Source organism: Macaca mulatta, chromosome 15 (assembly GCF_049350105.2).
Source record: "Macaca mulatta isolate MMU2019108-1 chromosome 15, T2T-MMU8v2.0, whole genome shotgun sequence".
NCBI lineage: Eukaryota > Metazoa > Chordata > Mammalia > Primates > Cercopithecidae > Macaca > Macaca mulatta.
In genome coordinates this window covers 79,270,803-79,281,569 of record NC_133420.1, presented here as the reverse complement: position 1 = coordinate 79,281,569, position 10,767 = coordinate 79,270,803, and the positions used below count along the sequence as shown (strand labels likewise).

Genomic DNA, 10,767 nt, shown 5'->3' with positions numbered 1-10,767 from the left:
AAAAAAAAAAAAAAAAAAGAGAAGTATTCTGTTGTCTTCTATGCTTTGAGACAGTGTGTGGGTTTTCGATTCATTCTGTGCAGTTTCCCCGTCTTACTCCCTGGCTCACATCTTCCACTCTCCTTTCCACATCTCTGATTCCCACCACTTCTCCCCCATGTCACAGTGTTGGAGCGTGGAAGCTCTAAAGGTGAGATGCAGGCTGTGGTTGTCTGTCTGCTGCCAATGAAGAGTCTTGTGTGTGTTTCCCCAGACTCCAGGTGTGTATGCCATAAAAGGGTCCCAGTGAGAGTCATCTTAAAGGTGTTCCCCAAGAGAATCATAGGAATCCAAGACCCACCCACAGGTGGTCCAAGAAAAGCCCAAAGCCTGGGAGGAGGACAGTCCATGTGACCAGCCAGATGCTGCCTTGCCTGCCTCAGAGGAACTGCCCTTACCATGTCTAACAGGAAGAACTTCTAGGAAACCACCAAACTGCTATAAAAAAGGGGGCCAACCACTGTGCAACCACTACATAGAAGGTACTGCTGCCAGATTACAATGTTCTGGGCAAGAAAGATAATTTGGGTCATAAGGTTTCTTCCTCTCTTCCCCAGGATCTGAAGAGAGGAGGGGAGAAAATTTAAATTAAATGAAGGTTGGAATTTTGATATCACACTGAATGGGGTTTTAATTATTTAACACTTTCAGGAGAACTTTTATTACCAGAAAGTACCTAGAAAGCTATGGAACCTATCTGAGCTCACTTCAGGGAAATGATTTCTGTGGTGGGAAAGAACAGTGCTGGCTGTGGCTTGCTCTCGGGGGGTTCAGCTTAGTAAGCAAACAGGCCCAAAGAGACGCACTTAGAGAACAATCACTGCAAGTGATTTTATGCCTTCTTTCACACAGTTATTTTTAGAGTACTCAACTTTATTGTGCTTTGGGAGGTGATGGCAATGTACCAGTTAAGCTCAATCTTGGACATTGTGATGTGCTTTTATTGCTACAGTCTCTAATTGAAATAAAATGGAAGAACAAGGAAAGCGTTTAAAGAGAGCAAGAAAAATAGCTCACATGGGCTTTTGGCAAAAGAGAAAATATCTAGATACCAACATATACTTAGGACAAATTAAAAATACAATTACATATCAAAACGTACAGTTTGTGGAAAAAAAATTTTTTTTTTCCAAAAGAGTCTGTATTAGTTCATTCTCATACTGCTACGAAGAAACACCTGAGACTGGCTAATTTATAAAGAAAAGAGATTTAATTGACTCACAGTTCTGCAGGGCTGAGGAGGCCTCAGGAAACTTACAATCACGGCAGAAGGGGAAGCAAGTACGTCCTTCTTCACATGATGGCAGCAGGGAGAAGTGTGGGGCAAAGGGGGACAGAAAGCCCCTTATAAAACCATCAGATCTCATGAAAACTCACTAGAACAACATGCAGGTAACCACCCCCATGATTTAATTACCTCTCACCAGGTCCCTCCCATGACATGTTGGGATTATGGGAACTACAATTCAAGATGAGATTTGGGTGGGGACACAGCCAAACTATATCAGAGCCCAATGTATTCAATATATTGGAAAAATTATAATGGAATGGAATGTGGCACGTTTTACATTGATCTGAGTATTTTCAATAACCTATTTATTTGACTTATTAGCTTTTAGGTCAGAACCTAAAAATAATTTGGGGTCCTTGATATAGTCATGCAACATTTGATATATTTGCTTTTTTTGAAGTTTCTGTTAAGAAAATTTATGAAATTGATTCGTTTAAGTGCAGGGGCATAGAAATAAATGATCTCCTCCACTACCCAGAATTGTTTAAAATCATTCGGTAGACTCTCAATATTTCTTGTAGATTGACTTTATTTGTTTGTTTTTGGTCAATGCAGTATGGCAGAATGAAATGGAGTTAGTTTTAGGACAATTTTCATAGTTGCCAATGATTAATTCAGCAGTCGTGATTTTTCAAACTATTAAATACAAAGTCCACGTCTTAAGCTGAGTCCCCCAGATGCAGACCCTGAGACAAGGATTTGAGTTCAAGCAGTTTATTAGGAGGAGATCCCAGGAAGTACTGCCGTGGAAGTGAGGAAGTGAAACAGGGAAGGGAAGCAAACCAGCATTGGGTATGTTGAGGGCCAACCTACTGCTGTGGGCTACCTGCTGGGAGCCTCTGGGTGCCTGAAAGGAGCCCACCTGCAGTGATCTGGTATTTATCTGCCATCCAGGGTTGGGGTTAACTCTCCACACTCCCCACCAGCCTGTGTGCGACACATATCTATAACTACACAGTCCTGGGCAGTAAGGGATGACAGAGCAGTGAGTTCTAGGAATGACCGACCTATACAACCTACACGACGTGTATTGATCGGAAGCTGGATCTGAGAGGCAGAAGACTGAGTGCAAAATCATACAGTCTAAAGCCAGCCTAGGTTCAAACCAGATCTGCTCCTGTTTGTTTGTGACCCTGAGCAAGTTATTTAATCTTTCGGCGCTCAGTTCCCTCATCTATAAAATAAAGATAATCATAGTACCTACCCTTATAGGGTTGTTGTGAGGATTGAGTCGATATAAGCAACAAGTTTAGAATAATGTTGACGCATGCCATGTACTATTTATTCATAATTATTATGGCAGGCGGGTGTTCCAATGTAAATCATCAACCTACCACCAACAGTTCACCTGTGGTAAATGGTTACCATTTACCTGTCTTCTCCTCATCTTTATTTGATAACATTTCATTTAATGACCTTTCTATAGTTTTATCATCTTCACTAAGAATTTAGAACTTACATGGCTGGGCGTGGTGGCTCAAGCCTGAAATCCCAGCACTTTGGGAGGCTGAGGTGGGCGGATCACGAGGTCAGGAGATCGAGACCATCCTGGCTAACACGGTGAAACCTCGTCTCTACTAAAAATACAATAAATTAGCTGGGCATGGTGGCGGGTGCCTGAGTCCCTACTTGGGAGGCTGAGGCAGGAGAACGGCGTGAACCCGGGAGGTGGAACTTGCAGTGAACGGGGATCACACCACTGCACTCCAGCCTGGGCGACAGAGTGAGACTCCATCTCAAAAAAAAAAAAAAAAAAAAAGAAAAAAAAAAGAATTTAGAACTTACCATGCCATGTACAATATGCAATATTGAATAATCTCACCTCGATCAAAAAAATAAAGCCTCATTTTCCATGCATACAGAGAAAAATATATTCATCATGATTTTGGGGGAGCATTTAAATTCCTTCCCTGTAAAGTTTAGCTGAGGGAGTCTTATATTTTCCTAGAGAGAACGCAACATCTAACCATGCATTTCATCAGGGAACTCTATGGTACAAGGTCTCTTTTCACCTCCTTTCACAAAAAAGTGACTCCAAGCCCTGCTGGCCACTCACAATACAAAAAGCATATCTATTACTTACATGAAAGTTGAATTTAATGTGATAGGAGCAAATCACTTTTCAAAGTGGCCAAGAGAGGAGAAAAGGGTTAAGAAGTCTCTATTGATGTAAGACAAATTAAAAGCAGAAATAGAAGAAATGACACTCCTTCCCAAGAATCCTATGAGTGGGTTTTTATGCTCTGAAAATGTACCTTGATTCATTTACTTCTGTTCATACATGTTTGCATGTATGTCCTTCTCCAAGCAGCTAGAGAAACTAAAGTTTGATGCATCAGCCTGTTCCCATTGTTTCATGAGCAACCATCCAGTCTAAAAGACTAGCCTAAAGACTCTAAAAGTGGAAAATGTATTCTTTCACTCAAAAATTCCACAAGCCATCTCGCTAAGCATGAAATAGCTTCAGGGAATTCTATTTTTTCTGATAGTCCATCCCTAAGTATTTGAGTCCATGATTTTCAGGGGAGCCAAGAGATCTCATACCAAATTGCAGGAACTTCCTATGATGTTTTTAAAAAGCAGCCATTTAGTGTTCTTCTCTGATTTGGAGACAGGCAATAAAATCTTTTTATGCACCTTATTTATTTTCCTAGACATTTAAATTTTTTATGCCCAGCATGCTCAATAATTTAAGCAGAGTTGAAAATGGCCAGGTTTTACCTTCCATGGGATTATCCTTGGGGACTGAGGGTTTAAAAGAATGACAGCTATGAAAAATCCCAGGCCTCCTCCCAGCTGTGCACATTGAACTATCTCTACTGAAAGCAGTAACCTCTGCCTGCTTCACAGGAGGCATTGGCGAGCATCCTAGCAGTCACTGTAAATCACAGCCCATCACACAGCTAACTCTAGAGCAATGGGGCCACCTAGACTCCAAATATGGAAGTGCTGAAAGGACAAAATCCCTCCTGGGATTCATTCCTAGAGGCTCCTTGAGATCTGGATATTGAGAGGGTAAAAGAGAAGCTTGTACATGTCTGAGTCTCAGGTGATCAAAGACAACTTGAATGCATGAGGATTTTTCTCCATAAAACATATTAGATATTAACTTTTAAATATTTATAAAGACATGAAATATCTTAAATATTAAAAATTGTATTTTATGAGTGTTGGCCTAAAGATGAATATATTCCTGTTATATATTGCATATTAAGTAGTATATATTTACATTTATAACATTTAATTTAACCTACTGGTTTTTAAAAAATTGTTAAAAGAAATAAAGACATTTTTCTGGGACCTTAAAAGTATTGTGGGCCCTCCACACTGTGCCTAGTGGATAAATTGGCACGGCTGGCACACACTAGGGAGGTCAAGGTTTATAAGGCCTAGAAGCCTTCCATCCTTTAGACTCTTAGAATGTACGGAAAGATGTCCAAGGACACCCAAAGAGTTACCATACTTTCCTGCATTTCATGAATTTCTTTCATATTTTAATGTTTCCTTTAATGTATCACATAATAGATGACACGTTTAACATTGAGGTGGTGGGACTCTGTTCCCTTAAAGTCTTCATTGAATTGATAATACTTTTCAAATACACAGCATCTTAAAATGGAGGAGGCATGTTGTCCTAGCCATGATGAGGAAAAGCAGCCATCCCTGTGCCCTGGGATCTTTCCTGACCTGGCTCGTTCCCCTCCCTACCTACCCAGCCACACATCAAGAAGCAGTCCTTTGTCATTTATTAGCCCACCTTGGAAGCCACATTGCAGCAGTTCTGCTGTCCTCTTGGTTGAAGCAGTCACAAGCCCACCCCATTCATGGAGGAATGACAAGGTCACATTGTAGAAGAACATGTGAAATGGGGATATGGTTGTTGTCACCTTTGGAGAATGCAATCTGCCAAACATCCCCCAACAAAGACAAATACATAGAGAGTCGGATCATTTCTTTCTTTTTACTTTTTTTCTTTTTTGAGACAGAGTTTGTTCTTGTTGCCCAGGCTGGAGTGCAATGGCGCAATCTCGGCTCACTGCAACCTCTGCCTCCCGGGTTCAAGTGATTCTCCTGCCTCAGACTCCCGAGTAGCTGGGATTACAGGCATGCGCCACCATGCCTGGCTAATTTTTGTATTTTTAATTGAGACGGGGTTTCACCAGCCTGGTCTCGAACTCCTGACCTCAGGTGATCCACCCGCCTCAGCCTCTCAAAGTGCTGGGATTACAGAGAGTTAGATCATTTCTAAATGGAAGTGGGTAGCAAGGGTGATGAACAAACAGAAATTACACTGTATTCACTCCGTTGTGCCACCGTCATGCCTGAGAGGGAGCAGAGCAGCTGGCTGTGCAATCCCTTTAAGGAACATGGATATATATACCCAGTTGGTTCAGGCAATGGGTGTTACTATCAAACTATTTGCAGAGGAGTAAGGAAAACAAAAATGAGAGTGGCCAGGATGTCCTTCTCAGTCAGCTGAGCTGTGACAGCTTGTTTAGGGTGGTTGTGCAATTTAAGATGTGTCATCCCCAGCCTCAGATATCAGTGTTTCTCTTTGCTAGAACTCTACCATTATGGCTGCTTTTGGGGGAGTCCGCCACCCCATTTCTCCTGCAGTTACTAGTTACCTTATTCCCTGCTTCTCCCGTTTCTTGGTTTATACCCCTTGTGGCTTCTAGAATGTCATCTTGGTCAGGTTTCCATCACTGATCTAGTCAGCTGTGTCCATCAGTGGGATCAGGGCTTCCAGACATCTTCCCAACACAAGCCACTGACGGTGTGGCTCCTCCTTGAGAGCCAATAAGGACCCCATGAGGGTGTGGCTCCTCCTCAAGAGCCAGTAAGGACCCCATGAGGGTGTGGCTCCTCCTCAAGAGCCAGTAAGGACCCCATGAGGGTGTGGCTCCTCCTCAAGAGCCAGTAAGGACCCCATGAAGGTGTGACTCCTCCTTAAGAGCAAATAAGGATCCCATGTCTTGTGGCTCAAAATAAATACCTTTCATTGCCTGCAGATGTCAATTTCCTAAGGTTGGGCCCAGGGTGAATAAAGGAAGATAAAAGGAGACTGAATCTCTGAGGGTAAAACACAGGACAAAGTGAAATAACTTCTTCACCAAAGCAACCACCAAACTGCCTAGCATCTTCCTGCTCTCCTATCTCTGTGAGAGTCTATTGCTTGCCCCATAATTACAATCCTTCAGCTCATTTGGCTCGTAATCACGCCTTTGAATGCAGCACAGACAGAACGAACCCAGCTTTTCTGACTGTTCTAGGCTCAGTACTCTTGAAGGTCAGGCTTCAAGTAGAGTCAATTCTTAGGGGTCTTTGGCCCCAGAGCAATCAATGCATCAAAGTGGAAATTTCTGTAGCACCCTTGGACCCTTGGCGTCCAGTACCGCAGTAAAACACAGCTTGCCTTACGTAAGGGAGCATACATTGTCACTCCCAGAATAACTAGTGACCCCACAGACCTGCACAGATGTGCTGTAGAACAAACAAACATCAGACCTTCCCTGTAAGGACAGGCCTAGGCTGCACCTTCATCTATATCCAGTCAAAGATATATACATTTACAGTGATCCAGAAAAGAATGCAGAGGAACCTGGAGAAAGCACCCTGCTGCTTAGATCTACAATTTTTGTTCATCTCATATACACAGACACAGAGAAAAAGGAATGTTGACAGGCTGTATTTACTTGATCTTTTTGTCACCTCTTAGAATCTAATACATGTGAAAATTTTGGCATAGACAAGCACAATTACTCCTGGTAGACATATATATTTCTGAAGCTGTAACTCCTTGTGTACATATGTGTTTTATTCTTTACACATTAGTTCTTGCTGCCAAAAAGCTCTGCATTTTATAATTCAATCAGCGAACACCTGTACCAAGATTTGATCACTGGGAACTTCAAATATTTCGTATTTGAGAATGGGGAAAGAAAATCTGCAGAGAAAAAAAAAAAATTGGCCAGAACCTACGTTATGTATTTTTCACAGGAAAGCTAATTATTAGAGGAGGATAAAAACCTGAGCTTCCCTGAGTAGGGAGTGGAGTCTAGACAAGGGATCTGATGTGACAGGGTTCCTTCCCTATCCTCTTCAAAATGTAAGGAATGTTTGGCTTCTGGATTGTGCCAGAAAACAGAAGTAACAAATAGTCTTTATTCATAAAGAACTGGCTTTGCCTGACAGAGATTTTAATCGTGTGCTACACACGTGAATTCTTTTTAAAGAAATTGCTAGGGGCTGGGGAATTTCCAAGCCAACCTCCATTAACCTGCAGATTGAGCAAGACACACATCTGTTCTTTAATTGCACAGTATTTCGAATAAAAACAAACAAGCCCTTCCACAGAAAAGGGTCTGCTTTCCTGGTGGTGGTTTTGGCTTGAGTTACCCTTTGTGTTGAGGATGTCTGCTCTTCAGGCCATAAGGCAGCGATCTCACCGACACCTCCCCGTGTCAAGATCTCCCTTAGTAGTCTGTGCTGCAGTCACTAAGCATGACCACTAGATGGCGGGAGAGGACTGAGTTGAAGCCCTGGCGGCGGCTCCTTTCTCCCTGCAGGGTGGGAGGAACACTGTTGTCTCTCCTCTTTCTTCCTGCCCCTTTGTTTAACTTCACCATTTTCTGTTTCCCTTTCTCTCCGCTGTAGTTACGTGACTCACCTTTCATTCAGTACCTCCCTTCAAGGAAAGCCCTGTCTCTGGTCCTTGGGCTGGGATCACACAGAGTTCTTGGGATGACCCTGGCTCTCCCGCGCCAGCCGCCCTGCTGCCAAGTGCAAGCATTCGCTCCCAGATGCTTCGCACAATTCTTTGCAAATGTCATCCAATCAGTGTCCAGGTGTTCACGGCTCATCACTGGCTTACTGATCCGGTCTACATAACTTGGGGCACTGCTGTTTATGCAGGTATAAAAAAAAAAAAAAAAAAAAAAAAAAAAAAAGAAAGAAAGAAAGAAAAGAAAGAAGAACGGCAGCATCACAGAATGTGAATCAGAATATTAATCTGTGGTACTGGGAGAGAAAAAAGATTCCCTAGAGAGGATGAAGACCAAACAGACTGCAGACCTGCCATCTCTCCACGCTGCACTGGGATTGGCCATTCGCTGTATGCACCCGGGAAAAAAATTCAGAGGACCATGCTGTGATAGCTGATTTTAGGAAGACATTCTAGAGAGCACATAAGTTTTATTTTTACAAATGACTTAATAATCTGGGGTACCAAGCCAGGGCTGCAGAGGCTGGAAGAGCCCCTGACAGACATTTGCCACCCCCCAGTGGTGAGCAGAGGAGGAGGAGATCCAGAGTTACGGGTGGTAGCCGAACAGGGTTTCACAGCAATTAGAGGTCTATGTTCTCCTTGAGGCAGAGGGGTAACTCCCACAGTGTTAATGGGATTTAACAAAGAGAAGGGGAGACTCCAGGGCGGCATTTCCAGTCGGGGCTTCCACACCAGCAGAGGAGGGACAGAGCTCTGCTGCTTCCAGCCGGACCTGGCAGAGAGTCATGGGAGCCTGGACCTTACCATGTTGCCTTCCTCAGCAATTCCGCCCTCCAGCCGGCATCCTGTGAGGGGTCCCCAACCTGTGGTTGCCCAGCCCCTTCTATGAACCTTGTGAAGAGAAGCTCTCTGTGCCTTGGGCTAGAAAGTTCTCTCACAGTCTATCCAGTGCTTAAGCTTGCGGGCCTAGGTTTACATCCCAGCTCTGCTGAGTTTCCAGCTAAGCCTAGTTCCCACCTCCATAAAATGGAGATAATAATGGCACCTACTTCACTTGCGGATCTAATGAAAGTCAAGAGCTTAGCACAATATTTGACCATATAATGTACTTCTAAGTGATGATGATGATGGTGATGATGTTGATTAATTTGGGCCTAGAATTGACGTCTTAGTCATATGAGGCAGAACCTAGTTCTAAGGAAACACACCTCAGTACCTTCATAGAAACATTTCATGATGAAAACCTAAGCAGTTGTGCAATGAAAATCCCTGTCATTTACAACAGTTCCCCCACCCCCCACGTACTTAGGATAAATTAGAACCAGGATGGGCCAAGTTTCTCGTGTTGCCTGCTCTTTTCCTCAGTGGCAACAGTGTGATTTATGGCTCTGAGGGGAGAGCCAACGAAACTCAGTTGTTTCAGCTGACCGTCCCCGTGAGTTTTCAGGTTGATGTAGAATCCAATGGGGTGTGAACTGAAACCCAAGATCTCCTGAAAACCCCATGCACTGAGCTCCATAAGGGGCCAAACCAAACCAAAGCTCCCTCCCTCTTGGCTGGCGCTCCTGGAGCTCACAAAAAGCCTGCCACTTGTGAGCCTGTGTGCCTGGAAGGGTCTGCTGCACCTGGCTGGGGGCCCTGGACCATTGTTTCCCTGGCAGCAGCGAGGAGGCAGATCCTCTGGTCACCCCTGGGGCTGGCCCCATGCCAGCGACCTCAGAAACCAGGCAGGCTTTTGTCCTGGGGTCTCCTAGGGGTTGCTTACACGGGGAGAGTGAGGCTTTGTTGGAAGACTCTCAGAGGCCTGGCCAGGTTTTCCTCTCACAGCCAAGAAGCAGGTTCTAGTGCTTTCCAAACCCTTGATACCTTCTAAACTGAAAAGCAGCTGCCCACTCAGAGTTTGGGCTAGGGTATGGAAATGCTAAAAACCTTTTCTTTTAAAAGGGAATCGTTACTGTCTCTGAAAAGACTGCAGGGTTTCTGGGAGATTCTGAAATGATGTCTAGAGCTAGAGTCTAAAAAGGTGGAAGGAGAGCTTTCTGGGTAGGGAGTTAAAAGTATAAGCTCTGGAGGCAGGCAGACCTGGGTGCAAGTCCTAGCTCATACTCTTCATAGCTGAGTGACCTTGAGAAAGTCACTGAATCCCTCTGAGGTTCCCTTTGTTCTTTTGCTCTCTGCTCCCTCTTCATCTTACCCTGTCTAGCCCAACATTTTTGGTAGTTCATGTTCCAGTCAGAAGAAAAGATCAATGAGAACTGGGATTTACAATAATTACAATCATCAAAATTAACTGAGTGCAGTGCTCAGCAATTTATATCAATTTCATGTAATCCGCAGAACCCTTTCATAAGGTAGGCATTGCACGGATGCACGTTTTACCAGTGAGGAAACAGAAGTTTAGGAAGGTTGCCAAAAACTTAGAATGACCTTTCTAAAATATGTCCGGTTCTATTAGTCTTTGGTTTAAAATCTTACTATGGATTTATCTTCAGGATAAAATAAAATTCTTTAACACAGAAAAAAAGGACGCTTCTATGCTGTGAGCCTTCAGGATGCAGTGGTTAACCAGTATCGTCTTTCTAACTTTCTGACTTGCAAGTCTCCCCTCTGACCACACTGAGCTTTCACCCTTCCCTAGCTGACTGAGGTGTTCTTGAACCTCCAAGACTCTGCACACAATCTTTTCTTCTTCCTTCGTCTCCTTCTGGAT

General features: G+C 43.7%; 1 long non-coding RNA gene across 1 annotated transcript; it reads left to right on the top strand.

Moving 5' to 3' along the window:
• The first annotated feature begins 253 nt into the window (after positions 1-253).
• Positions 254-8,301, top strand: LOC114672784 (uncharacterized). The gene is made up of 2 exons (XR_003723259.2): positions 254-521; positions 7,988-8,301. It is a non-coding gene; the product is annotated as an uncharacterized LOC114672784 (long non-coding RNA).
• The last annotated feature ends 2,466 nt before the right edge of the window (positions 8,302-10,767 follow it).